This window comes from Oncorhynchus keta, chromosome 35 (assembly GCF_023373465.1).
Source record: "Oncorhynchus keta strain PuntledgeMale-10-30-2019 chromosome 35, Oket_V2, whole genome shotgun sequence".
Lineage (NCBI taxonomy): Eukaryota > Metazoa > Chordata > Actinopteri > Salmoniformes > Salmonidae > Oncorhynchus > Oncorhynchus keta.
This window is the reverse complement of record NC_068455.1, coordinates 7,596,586-7,609,343: the sequence shown is the minus strand read 5'-3', so window position 1 is coordinate 7,609,343 and position 12,758 is coordinate 7,596,586.

The following is a 12,758-nucleotide window of genomic DNA, read 5'->3' as shown; positions in this document are numbered from 1 at the left end:
TGTTCTGTCCATACAAGGCTTTTTCTACTGTGTTCTGTCTATACGAGGCTTTTTCTACTGTGTTCTGTCTATACGAGGCTTTTTCTACTGTCAAGTTTGTGTGGTAGAAAACCCAAGTATAAAGTCTCATCGGAGACTTTCAAAATATATTACTACAAATGGTCACCATTTTACATAGAATGCCAATTTTTTAATTACCTATAAACATAATAAACATGATGTCTGTAGTATAATAAACATGATGTCTGTAGTATAATAAACATGATGTCTGTAGTATAATAAACATGATGTCTGTAGTATAGTATAATAAACATGATGTCTGTAGTATAGTATAATAAACATGTAGTATAGTATAATAAACATGATGTCTGTAGTATAATAAACATGATGTCTGTAGTATAATAAACATGATGTCTGTAGTATAATAAACATGATGTCTGTAGTATAGTATAATAAACATGATGTCTGTAGTATATTATAATAAACATGATGTCTGTAGTATAATAAACATGATGTCTGTAGTATAGTATAATAAACATGATGTCTGTAGTATAGTATAATAAACATGATGTCTGTAGTATAATAAACATGATGTCTGTAGTATAATAAACATGATGTCTGTAGTATAGTATAATAAACATGATGTCTGTAATATAGTATAATAAACATGATGTCTGTAGTATAATAAACATGATGTCTGTAGTATAGTATAATAAACATGATGTCTGTAGTATAGTATAATAAACATGTAGTATAGTATAATAAACATGATGTCTGTAGTATAATAAACATGATGTCTGTAGTATAGTATAATAAACATGATGTCTGTAATATAGTATAATAAACATGATGTCTGTAGTATAATAAACATGATGTCTGTAGTATAGTATAATAAACATGATGTCTGTAGTATAATAAACATGATGTCTGTAGTATAATAAACATGATGTCTGTAGTATAGTATAATAAACATGATGTCTGTAGTATAATAAACATGATGTCTGTAGTATAGTATAATAAACATGATGTCTGTAGTATAATAAACATGTAGTATAGTATAATAAACATGATGTCTGTAGTATAATAAACATGATGTCTGTAGTATAGTATAATAAACATGATGTCTGTAGTATAGTATAATAAACATGATGTCTGTAGTATAGTATAATAAACATGTAGTATAGTATAATAAACATGATGTCTGTAGTATAGTATAATAAACATGATGTCTGTAGTATAATAAACATGATGTCTGTAGTATAGTATAATAAACATGATGTCTGTAGTATAGTATAATAAACATGATGTCTGTAGTATAATAAACATGATGTCTGTAGTATAGTATAATATACATGATGTCTGTAGTATAGTATAATAAACATGATGTCTGTAGTATAATAAACATGATGTCTGTAGTATAATAAACATGATGTCTGTAGTATAGTATAATAAACATGATGTCTGTAGTATAATAAACATGATGTCTGTAGTGTAGTATAATAAACATGATGTCTGTAGTATAATAAACATGATGTCTGTAGTATAGTATAATAAACATGATGTCTGTAGTATAGTACAATAAACATGATGTCTGTAGTATAGTATAATAAACATGATGTCTGTAGTATAATAAACATGATGTCTGTAGTATAATAAACATGATGTCTGTAGTGTAGTATAATAAACATGATGTCTGTAGTATAGTATAATAAACATGATGTCTGTAGTATAATAAACATGATGTCTGTAGTATAATAAACATGATGTCTGTAGTATAATAAACATGATGTCTGTAGTAGAGTATAATAAACATGATGTCTGTAGTATAGTATAATAAACATGATGTCTGTAGTATATTATAATAAACATGATGTCTGTAGTATAATAAACATGATGTCTGTAGTATAATAAACATGATGTCTGTAGTATAATAAACATGACGTCTGTAGTATAATAAACATGATGTCTGTAGTATAGTATAATAAACATGATGTCTGTAGTATAATAAACATGATGTCTGTAGTATAATAAACATGATGTCTGTAGTATAATAAACATGATGTCTGTAGTAGAGTATAATAAACATGATGTCTGTAGTATAGTATAATAAACATGATGTCTGTAGTATAATAAACATGATGTCTGTAGTATAATAAACATGATGTCTGTAGTATAATAAACATGATGTCTGTAGTATAATAAACATGATGTCTGTAGTATAATAAACATGATGTCTGTAGTATAGTATAATAAACATGATGTCTGTAGTATAATAAACATGATGTCTGTAGTATAATAAACATGATGTCTGTAGTATAGTATAATAAACATGATGTCTGTAATATAGTATAATAAACATGATGTCTGTAGTATAATAAACATGATGTCTGTAGTATAGTATAATAAACATGATGTCTGTAGTATAGTATAATAAACATGTAGTATAGTATAATAAACATGATGTCTGTAGTATAATAAACATGATGTCTGTAGTATAATAAACATGATGTCTGTAGTATAGTATAATAAACATGATGTCTGTAATATAGTATAATAAACATGATGTCTGTAGTATAATAAACATGATGTCTGTAGTATAGTATAATAAACATGATGTCTGTAGTATAATAAACATGATGTCTGTAGTATAGTATAATAAACATGATGTCTGTAGTATAATAAACATGATGTCTGTAGTATAGTATAATAAACATGATGTCTGTAGTATAATAAACATGTAGTATAGTATAATAAACATGATGTCTGTAGTATAATAAACATGATGTCTGTAGTATAGTATAATAAACATGATGTCTGTAGTATAGTATAATAAACATGATGTCTGTAGTATAGTATAATAAACATGATGTCTGTAGTATAGTATAATAAACATGATGTCTGTAGTATAGTATAATAAACATGATGTCTGTAGTATAGTATAATAAACATGATGTCTGTAGTATAATAAACATGATGTCTGTAGTATAGTATAATATACATGATGTCTGTAGTATAGTATAATAAACATGATGTCTGTAGTATAATAAACATGATGTCTGTAGTATAATAAACATGATGTCTGTAGTATAGTATAATAAACATGATGTCTGTAGTATAATAAACATGATGTCTGTAGTGTAGTATAATAAACATGATGTCTGTAGTATAGTATAATAAACATGATGTCTGTAGTATAGTACAATAAACATGATGTCTGTAGTATAGTATAATAAACATGATGTCTGTAGTATAATAAACATGATGTCTGTAGTATAATAAACATGATGTCTGTAGTGTAGTATAATAAACATGATGTCTGTAGTATAGTATAATAAACATGATGTCTGTAGTATAATAAACATGATGTCTGTAGTATAGTATAATAAACATGATGTCTGTAGTATAATAAACATGATGTCTGTAGTATAATAAACATGATGTCTGTAGTATAATATACATGATGTCTGTAGTATAATAAACATGATGTCTGTAGTATAGTATAATAAACATGATGTCTGTAGTATAATAAACATGATGTCTGTAGTATAGTATAATAAACATGTAGTATAGTATAATAAACATGATGTCTGTAGTATAATAAACATGTAGTATAGTATAATAAACATGATGTCTGTAGTATAGTATAATAAACATGATGTCTGTAGTATAATAAACATGATGTCTGTAGTATAGTATAATAAACATGATGTCTGTAGTATAATAAACATGATGTCTGTAGTATAATATACATGATGTCTGTAGTATAGTATAATAAACATGATGTCTGTAGTATAGTATAATAAACATGATGTCTGTAGTATAATAAACATGATGTCTGTAGTATAATAAACATGATGTCTGTAGTATAGTATAATAAACATGATGTCTGTAGTATAGTATAATAAACATGATGTCTGTAGTATAATAAACATGATGTCTGTAGTATAATAAACATGTAGTATAGTATAATAAACATGATGTCTGTAGTATAATAAACATGTAGTATAGTATAATAAACATGTAGTATAGTATAATAAACATGTAGTATAGTATAATAAACATGTAGTATAGTATAATAAACATGATGTCTGTAGTATAGTATAATAAACATGTAGTATAGTATAATAAACATGATGTCTGTAGTATAGTATAATAAACATGATGTCTGTAGTATAGTATAATAAACATGATGTCTGTAGTATAATAAACATGTAGTATAGTATAATAAACATGATGTCTGTAGTATAGTATAATAAACATGATGTCTGTAGTATAATAAACATGATGTCTGTAGTATAATAAACATGATGTCTGTAGTATAATAAACATGATGTCTGTAGTATAATAAACATGATGTCTGTAGTATAATAAACATGTAGTATAGTATAATAAACATGATGTCTGTAGTATAATAAACATGTAGTATAGTATAATAAACATGATGTCTGTAGTATAATAAACATGTAGTATAGTATAATAAACATGTAGTATAGTATAATAAACATGTAGTATAGTATAATAAACATGATGTCTGTAGTATAGTATAATAAACATGATGTCTGTAGTATAGTATAATAAACATGATGTCTGTAGTATAATAAACATGATGTCTGTAGTATAATATACATGATGTCTGTAGTATAGTATAATAAACATGATGTCTGTAGTATAATATACATGATGTCTGTAGTATAGTATAATAAACATGATGTCTGTAGTATAATATACATGATGTCTGTAGTATAGTATAATAAACATGGTGTCTGTAGTATAATAAACATGTAGTATAGTATAATAAACATGATGTCTGTAGTATAATAAACATGTAGTATATTATAATAAACATGTAGTATAGTATAATAAACATGTAGTATAGTATAATAAACATGTAGTATAGTATAATAAACATGATGTCTGTAGTATAATAAACATGATGTCTGTAGTATAGTATAATAAACATGATGTCTGTAGTATAGTATAATAAACATGATGTCTGTAGTATAATAAACATGTAGTATAGTATAATAAACATGTAGTATAGTATAATAAACATGATGCCTGTAGTATAATAAACATGATGTCTGTAGTATAGTATAATAAACATGATGTCTGTAGTATAGTATAATAAACATGTAGTGTAGTATAATAAACATGTAGTATATTATAATAAACATGTAGTATAGTATAATAAACATGTAGTATAGTATAATAAACATGATGTATGTAGTATAATAAACATGTAGTATAGTATAATAAACATGATGTCTGTAGTATAATAAACATGTAGTATAGTATAATAAACATGTAGTATAGTATAATAAACATGTAGTATAGTATAATAAACATGATGTCTGTAGTATAATAAACAAGTAGTATAGTATAATAAACATGTAGTATAGTATAATAAACATTATTAGGATCATATTTACTAACAGTGATTTGATATGTCTGCATGTCAGTTGTATCTCTGGTTCATTGTAGTGCGTATTATTAGTATGTTGTGTTTTCTTCTTTATTTTGGTCAGGCCAGGGTGTGACATGGGTATTTATGTGGTGTGTTTTGTCTAGGTTTTTTTTTTGGTTGTAGATTATGGGATTGTGGTTTAGTGGAGTATTCTAGGTAAGTCTATGGTTGCCTGGAGTGGTTCTCATTCAGAGGCAGGTGTTTATCGTTGTCTCTGATCGGGAACCATATTTAGGCAGCCATATTCTTTAGGTATTTCGTGGGTGATTGTTCCTGTCTCTGTGTTTGTTGCACCAGATAGGGCTGTTTTTGGTTTTTCACGTTTATTGTTTTTGTATATTGTTCGTATTTTCATCTTTATTAAAGATGTTTTAAAAAATGTTTTTAAAGATGTCGGCTTCAATAAAAAGGTTTAATAAGAAAATTAAAAAAAGGAATCAGGAAATAGACCGCGTTTGAATTGCAGTTGATTTGCATAAGAACGTGTAGACGGTCTCTTGTCACACCAGATGTGTCGGCGTGTTGCATGATAGCTATTTTGGGGGGGGTGATAAATGATTTATTGCAACAAAGATTAAACAAATAGTGAGAACTATATTCCCGCCAAAAAGTTTACATTCTTAATTTTAGTATTTATGTGACGTTTATGATATCGCGTTATAGTAAATTAACTACACCATCTGCTAATAATGATTCTTGGTGAGCTTGGTCCAAATCCAATTAAATCAACGTAAGTTTAACAACCAAATACTATATGGACTGAAAGTGTATCCGCATCAGGGAGGACCAGACTAGAGACCGACAACCATTTATATGGACTGAAAGTGTGTCATCGTCAGGGAGGACCAGACTAGAGACCTACAACAACAGTAGAATCTGAGGAATACAGACAGTAGTTCACAGTTTAAGACAAAAGAATGTAAATTAATTTTAGTTAATCGCTTTTTCTCTCTCCCATTCCAATCTAACGCTGTTTCCACCACTACTCCGAAAGGGGATAAGTTATAAAACTATATTAAATATATGTATTAAATATCTCTTGTCCCCCAAAAGTCCAGGCCAGAAATGAGTCCAACCAGGAAGAGAAATAAAGCTTTATGAAAGAAGAACGAAATCCCTTTGAATTTGTTTCCCCCTCTGTTTTCCCCTCTCTGTTTCCCCCTCTCTGTTTTCCCCTCTCTGTTTCCCCCTCTCTGTTTTCCCCTCTCTGTTTCCCCCTCTCTGTTTTCCCCTCTCTGTTAACCGCTCTCTGTTTTCCCCTCTCTGTTTCCCCCTCTCTGTTTTCCCCTCTCTGTTTTCCCCTCTCTGTTTTCCCCTCTCTGTTAACCCCTCTCTGTTTTCCCCTCTCTGTTTTCCCCTCTCTGTTTTCCCCTCTCTGTTTTCTCCTCTCTGTTTTCCCCTCTCTGTTTTCTCCTCTCTGTTAACCCCTCTCTGTTTTCCCCTCTCTGTTTCCCCCTCTCTGTTTCCCCCTCTCTGTTTTCCCCTCTCTGTTTTCCCCTCTCTGTTTTCCCCTCTCTGTTAACCCCTCTCTGTTTTCCCCTCTCTGTTAACCCCTCTCTGTTTTCCCCTCTCTGTTTCCCCCTCTCTGTTTTCCCCTCTCTGTTTACCCCTCTCTGTTTTCCCCTCTCTGTTTTCCCCTCTCTGTTAACCCCTCACTGTTTCCCCCTCTCTGTTTCCCCCTCTCTGTTTTCCCCTCTCTGTTAACCCCTCTCTGTTTTCCCCTCTCTGTTAACCCCTCTCTGTTTTCCCATCTCTGTTTTCCCTCTCTGTTTCTCCCTCTCTGTTTCCCCTCTCTGTTTTCCCCTCTCTGTTAACACCTCTCTGTTTTCCCCTCTCTGTTAACCCCTCTCTGTTTTCCCCTCTCTGTTTTCCCCTCTCTGTTTTCCCTCTCTGTTTTCCCCTCTCTGTTAACCCCTCTCTGTTTTCCCCTCTCTGCTTTCCCCGCTCTGTTTTCCCCTCTCTGTTTTCTCCTCTCTGTTTTCCCCTCTCTGTTTTCTCCTCTCTGTTAACCCCTCTCTGTTTTCCCCTCTCTGTTTCCCCCTCTCTGTTTTCCCCTCTCTGTTTTCCCCTCTCTGTTAACCCCTCTCTGTTTTCCCCTCTCTGTTAACCCCTCTCTGTTTTCCCCTCTCTGTTTTCCCTCTCTGTTTCTCCCTCTCTGTTTCCCCCTCTCTGTTTTCCCCTCTCTGTTAACACCTCTCTGTTTTCCCCTCTCTGTTAACCCCTCTCTGTTTTCCCCTCTCTGTTTTCCCCTCTCTGTTTTCCCTCTCTGTTTTCCCCTCTCTGTTAACCCCTCTCTGTTTTCCCCTCTCTGCTTTCCCCTCTCTGTTTTCCCCTCTCTGTTTTCTCCTCTCTGTTTTCCCCTCTCTGTTTTCTCCTCTCTGTTAACCCCTCTCTGTTTTCCCCTCTCTGTTTCCCCCTCTCTGTTTTCCCCTCTCTGTTTTCCCCTCTCTGTTTTCCCCTCTCTGTTTTCCCCTCTCTGTTAACCCCTCTCTGTTTTCCCCTCTCTGTTAACCCCTCTCTGTTTTCCCCTCTCTGTTTCCCCCTCTCTGTTTTCCCCTCTCTGTTTACCCCTCTCTGTTTTCCCCTCTCTGTTAACCCCTCACTGTTTCCCCCTCTCTGTTTCCCCTCTCTGTTTTTCCCCTCTCTGTTAACCCCTCTCTGTTTTCCCCTCTCTGTTAACCCCTCTCTGTTTTCCCCTCTCTGTTTCTCCCTCTCTGTTTCCCCCTCTCTGTTTTCCCCTCTCTGTTAACACCTCTCTGTTTTCCCCTCTCTGTTAACCCCTCTCTGTTTTCCCCTCTCTGTTTTCCCCTCTCTGTTTTCCCTCTCTGTTTTCCCTCTCTGTTAACCCCTCTCTGTTTTCCCCTCTCTGCTTTCCCCTCTCTGTTTTCCCCTCTCTGTTTTCTCCTCTCTGTTTTCCCCTCTCTGTTTTCTCCTCTCTGTTAACCCCTCTCTGTTTTCCCCTCTCTGTTTCCCCCTCTCTGTTTTCCCCTCTCTGTTTTCCCCTCTCTGTTTTCCCCTCTCTGTTTTCCCCTCTCTGTTAACCCCTCTCTGTTTTCCCCTCTCTGTTAACCCCTCTCTGTTTTCCCCTCTCTGTTTCCCCCTCTCTGTTTTCCCCTCTCTGTTTTCCCCTCTCTGTTAACCCCTCTCTGTTTTCCCCTCTCTGTTTTCCCTCTCTGTTTCCCCCTCTCTGTTTCCCCCTCTCTGTTTTCCCCTCTCTGTTAACCCCTCTCTGTTTTCCCCTCTCTGTTAACCCCTCTCTGATTTCCCCTCTCTGTTTTCCCCTCTCTGTTTTCCCTCTCTGTTTCCCCCTCTCTGTTTCCCCCTCTCTGTTTTCCCCTCTCTGTTAACCCCTCTCTGTTTTCCCCTCTCTGTTAACCCCTCTCTGTTTTCCCCTCTCTGTTTCCCCCTCTCTGTTTTCCCATCTCTGTTTCCCCCTATCTGTTTTCCCCTCTCTGTTTTCCCTCTCTGTTTCCCCCTCTCTGTTTCCCCCTCTCTGTTTTCCCCTCTCTGTTAACCCCTCTCTGTTTTCCCCTCTCTGTTAACCCCTCTCTGATTTCCCCTCTCTGTTTTCCCCTCTCTGTTTTCCCTCTCTGTTTCCCCCTCTCTGTTTTCCCCTCTCTGTTAACCCCTCTCTGTTTTCCCCTCTCTGTTAACCCCTCTCTGTTTTCCCCTCTCTGTTTCCCCCTCTCTGTTTTCCCCTCTCTGTTTCCCCCTCTCTGTTTTCCCCTCTCTGTTTTCCCTCTCTGTTTTCCCCTCTCTGTTTCCCCCTCTCTGTTAACCCTCTCTGTTTTCCCCTCTCTGTTTTCCCCTCTCTGTTTTCCCTCTCTGTTTTCTCCTCTCTGTTTTCTCCTCTCTGTTTCCCCCTCTCTGTTTTCCCCTCTCTGTTTTCCCCTCTCTGTTTTCCCCTCTCTGTTTTCCCCTCTCTGTTTTCTCCTCTCTGTTTTCCCCTCTCTGTTTTTCTCTCCTCTCTTCCCCCGTGTCGTCCTGTTTTTGGCTCCTGTGTCGAGCGTTAATGAAACTATTTCAAACAAGCATAATGGTTTCCCCTCCTAACCCTAACCCTAACCCTAACCCTAACCCTAACCCTAACCCAGAGGTTTTGACAATGTCACTATCGCTCCGGCCAACATGCTGACACAACACCGCCACCTCTACTCCCTCTCTCTATATATAATCTGTATCTCCCTCCTTCTCTCTCTCTGTAATATCTGTCTCCCTTCTCCCTCCTTCTCTCTCTCTTCTCCATCTCTTTCCCCTCTCTCTCTCACACTCTCTCTCCCCCCTCTCTCTCTCTGTTTGGTTTTCTATTCTCATCCCTTTGTAACAACTCTCTGTCCCTCTCTCTCCATTTAATTTTTCTTTCCCTCCTCTCTGTCAGTTTTGTCCTTATCTATTTCTTAGCTTTTTCTCTTTCCTTCCTATTTTTTTTCACTGTTTGTAACAATCAGCGATAAATAAAAAATAATTACTTTTTTATTTTTAAAACTATGCGGAACCCTGAGCTGTGTATCTCTGTTTCCTGGGGGAAGGGGTCAGGAGGACGGACGCCAGCGCACTGATAGCATTGTTCCCTTCTCTCTCCACTTCACTGGCTCTCCATTTCAAGACCTCCATCAGGCCAGGGGCCTGGGGTGCTTGGGGCTGAGTGAAGCCAGGACAGGGCTTCTGTACTGGGGCTAAGTGAGAAGCTTTTGAAGGGGTGGAAAGCTGGAGGACCAGGGCTGTTGCCTGGTTACCAGACTAATTTCTCCAATCAAACGCCCCTCGCCAACACAAACAACTTCATTGATGGCAGTCTCAAACAAGCATTGTCACGCCCTCACCTTAGTATTCTTTGTTTTCTTTATTGTTTTGTTAGGTCAGGGTGTGACGTGGGTGATATATGTGCTTTTGTACTGTCTAGGGGTTTTGTTGTTTTTGTAGTTGGTTTATGTGTTTCTTCATCGTCATTAAAGTAACACGTATTCATATCACGCTGCGCCTTGGTCTCCTCCATTCAACGAACGTGACAGAATAACCCACCGTAAAAGGACCAGCGTGATAAGGAGGAACAGCGCTTTGGGGAAGAATGGACCTGGGAGAAGGATGAGTGGGTAACAACCTGGGAGGAGATAGAGAGGTGGTCGATCGATCCAGAGAGAGTGCCAGTGCCCGCCTGGGATTCGATGGAACAGTGCGAGGAGGGATACAGGAGAATGGAGGAACGGCGATGATATAAGGGTACACGGCTAGCACGGACGCCCGAGAGGCAGCCCCAAGAAGTTTTTGGGGGGGCACACGAGGAGATTGGCTAAGTCATGTAGGAGACCCGAGCCAACTCCTCGTACTTACCATGGGGATCGTGTAACTGGTCAGGCACCGTGTTATGCAGAGACAGGCACGGTGTCTCCAGTGCGCTATTCTAGCCCGGTGCGCTCTATTCCAGCTCCCCGCATTGGCCGGGCTAGAATGAGCATCCAGCCAGGAAGGAGGGTGCCAGCTCAGTGCTCCTGGTCTCCAGTGTACCTCCATGGACCAGGATATCCTGCGCCGGCTCTGCGTACTGTGCGTACTGTTAGTCTGCACAGCCCGGTGCGTCCTGTGCCAGCGCACCAGGTCTACAGTGCACCTCGCCAGTCCAGAGCGTCTGGCAACAGTACCCAGTCCAGAGCGTCCGGCTACAGTACCCAGTCCAGAGCGTCCGGCTACAGTACCCAGTCCAGAGCGTCCGGCTACAGTACCCAGTCCAGGGCGTCCGGCTACAGTACCCAGTCCAGAGCGTCCGGCTACAGTACCCAGTCCAGAGCGTCCGACTACAGTATCCAGTCCAGAGCGTCCGACTACAGTATCCAGTCCAGAGCGTCCGGCAACAGTACCCAGTCCAGAGCGTCCGGCTACAGAGTACCCAGTCCAGAGCGTCCGGCTACAGTACCCAGTCCAGAGCGTCCGGCAACAGTACCCAGTCCAGAGCGTCCGGCAACAGTACCCAGTCCAGAGCGTCCGGCTACAGTACCCAGTCCAGAGCGTCCGGCTAGCGGCCCAGCTACAGTACCCAGTCCAGCGTATCCAGACTACAGTACCCAGTCCAGTCCAGTCCAGTCCAGAGCGTCCGGCTACAGTATCCAGTCCAGAGCGTCCGGCAACAGTACCCAGTCCAGAATAACCACAGCGTCCAGCTACAGTACCCAGTCCAGAGTGTCCGAATCAACAGTACCCAGTCCAGAGCGTCCGGCAACAGTACCCAGTCCAGAGCGTCCGGCTACAGTACCCAGTCCAGAGCGTCCGGCTACAGTACCCAGTCCAGAGCGTCCAGCTACAGTACCCAGTCCAGAGCGTCCGGCTACAGTACCCAGTCCAGAGCGTCCGGCTACAGTACCCAGTCCAGAGCGTCCGGCTACAGTACCCAGTCCAGAGCGTCCAGACCTGCACTCTGAATAAACACAGAACACATTAAAGACCTGCACTCTGAATAACCACAGAACACATTAAAGACCTGCACTCTGAATAAACACAGAACACATTAAAGACCTGCACTCTGAATAAACACAGAACACATTAAAGACCTGCACTCTGAATAAACACAGAACACATTAAAGACCTGCACTCTGAATAAACACAGAACACATTAAAGACCTGCACTCTGAATAACCACAGAACACATTAAAGACCTGCACTCTGAATAAACACAGAACACATTAAAGACCTGCACTCTGAATAAACACAGAACACATTAAAGACCTGCACTCTGAATAACCACAGAACACATTAAAGACCTGCACTCTGAATAAACACAGAACACATTAAAGACCTGCACTCTGAATAAACACAGAACACATTAAAGACCTCTGAATAACCACAGAACACATTAAAGACCTCTGAATAAACACAGAACATATTAAAGACCTCTGAATAACCACAGAACACATTAAAGACCTCTGAATAACCACAGAACACATTAAAGACCTGCACTCTGAATAAACACAGAACACATTAAAGACCTCTGAATAAACACAGAACACATTAAAGACCTCTGAATAAACACAGAACACATTAAACCTGACCTAACCACAGCACTCTGAATAACCACAGAACACATTAAAGACCTCTGAATAAACACAGAACACATTAAAGACCTGCACTCTGAATAAACACAGAACACATTAAAGACACTCTGAATAACCACAGAACACATTAAAGACCTGCACTCTGAATCAAAGAACAGAACACAGTCAGAGAACATCCTGAATAAAGAAACACATTAAAGCCTGCTGGTCTTACTGAACAGAAGAACATTAGCCTGCTGACCTAGTCATTC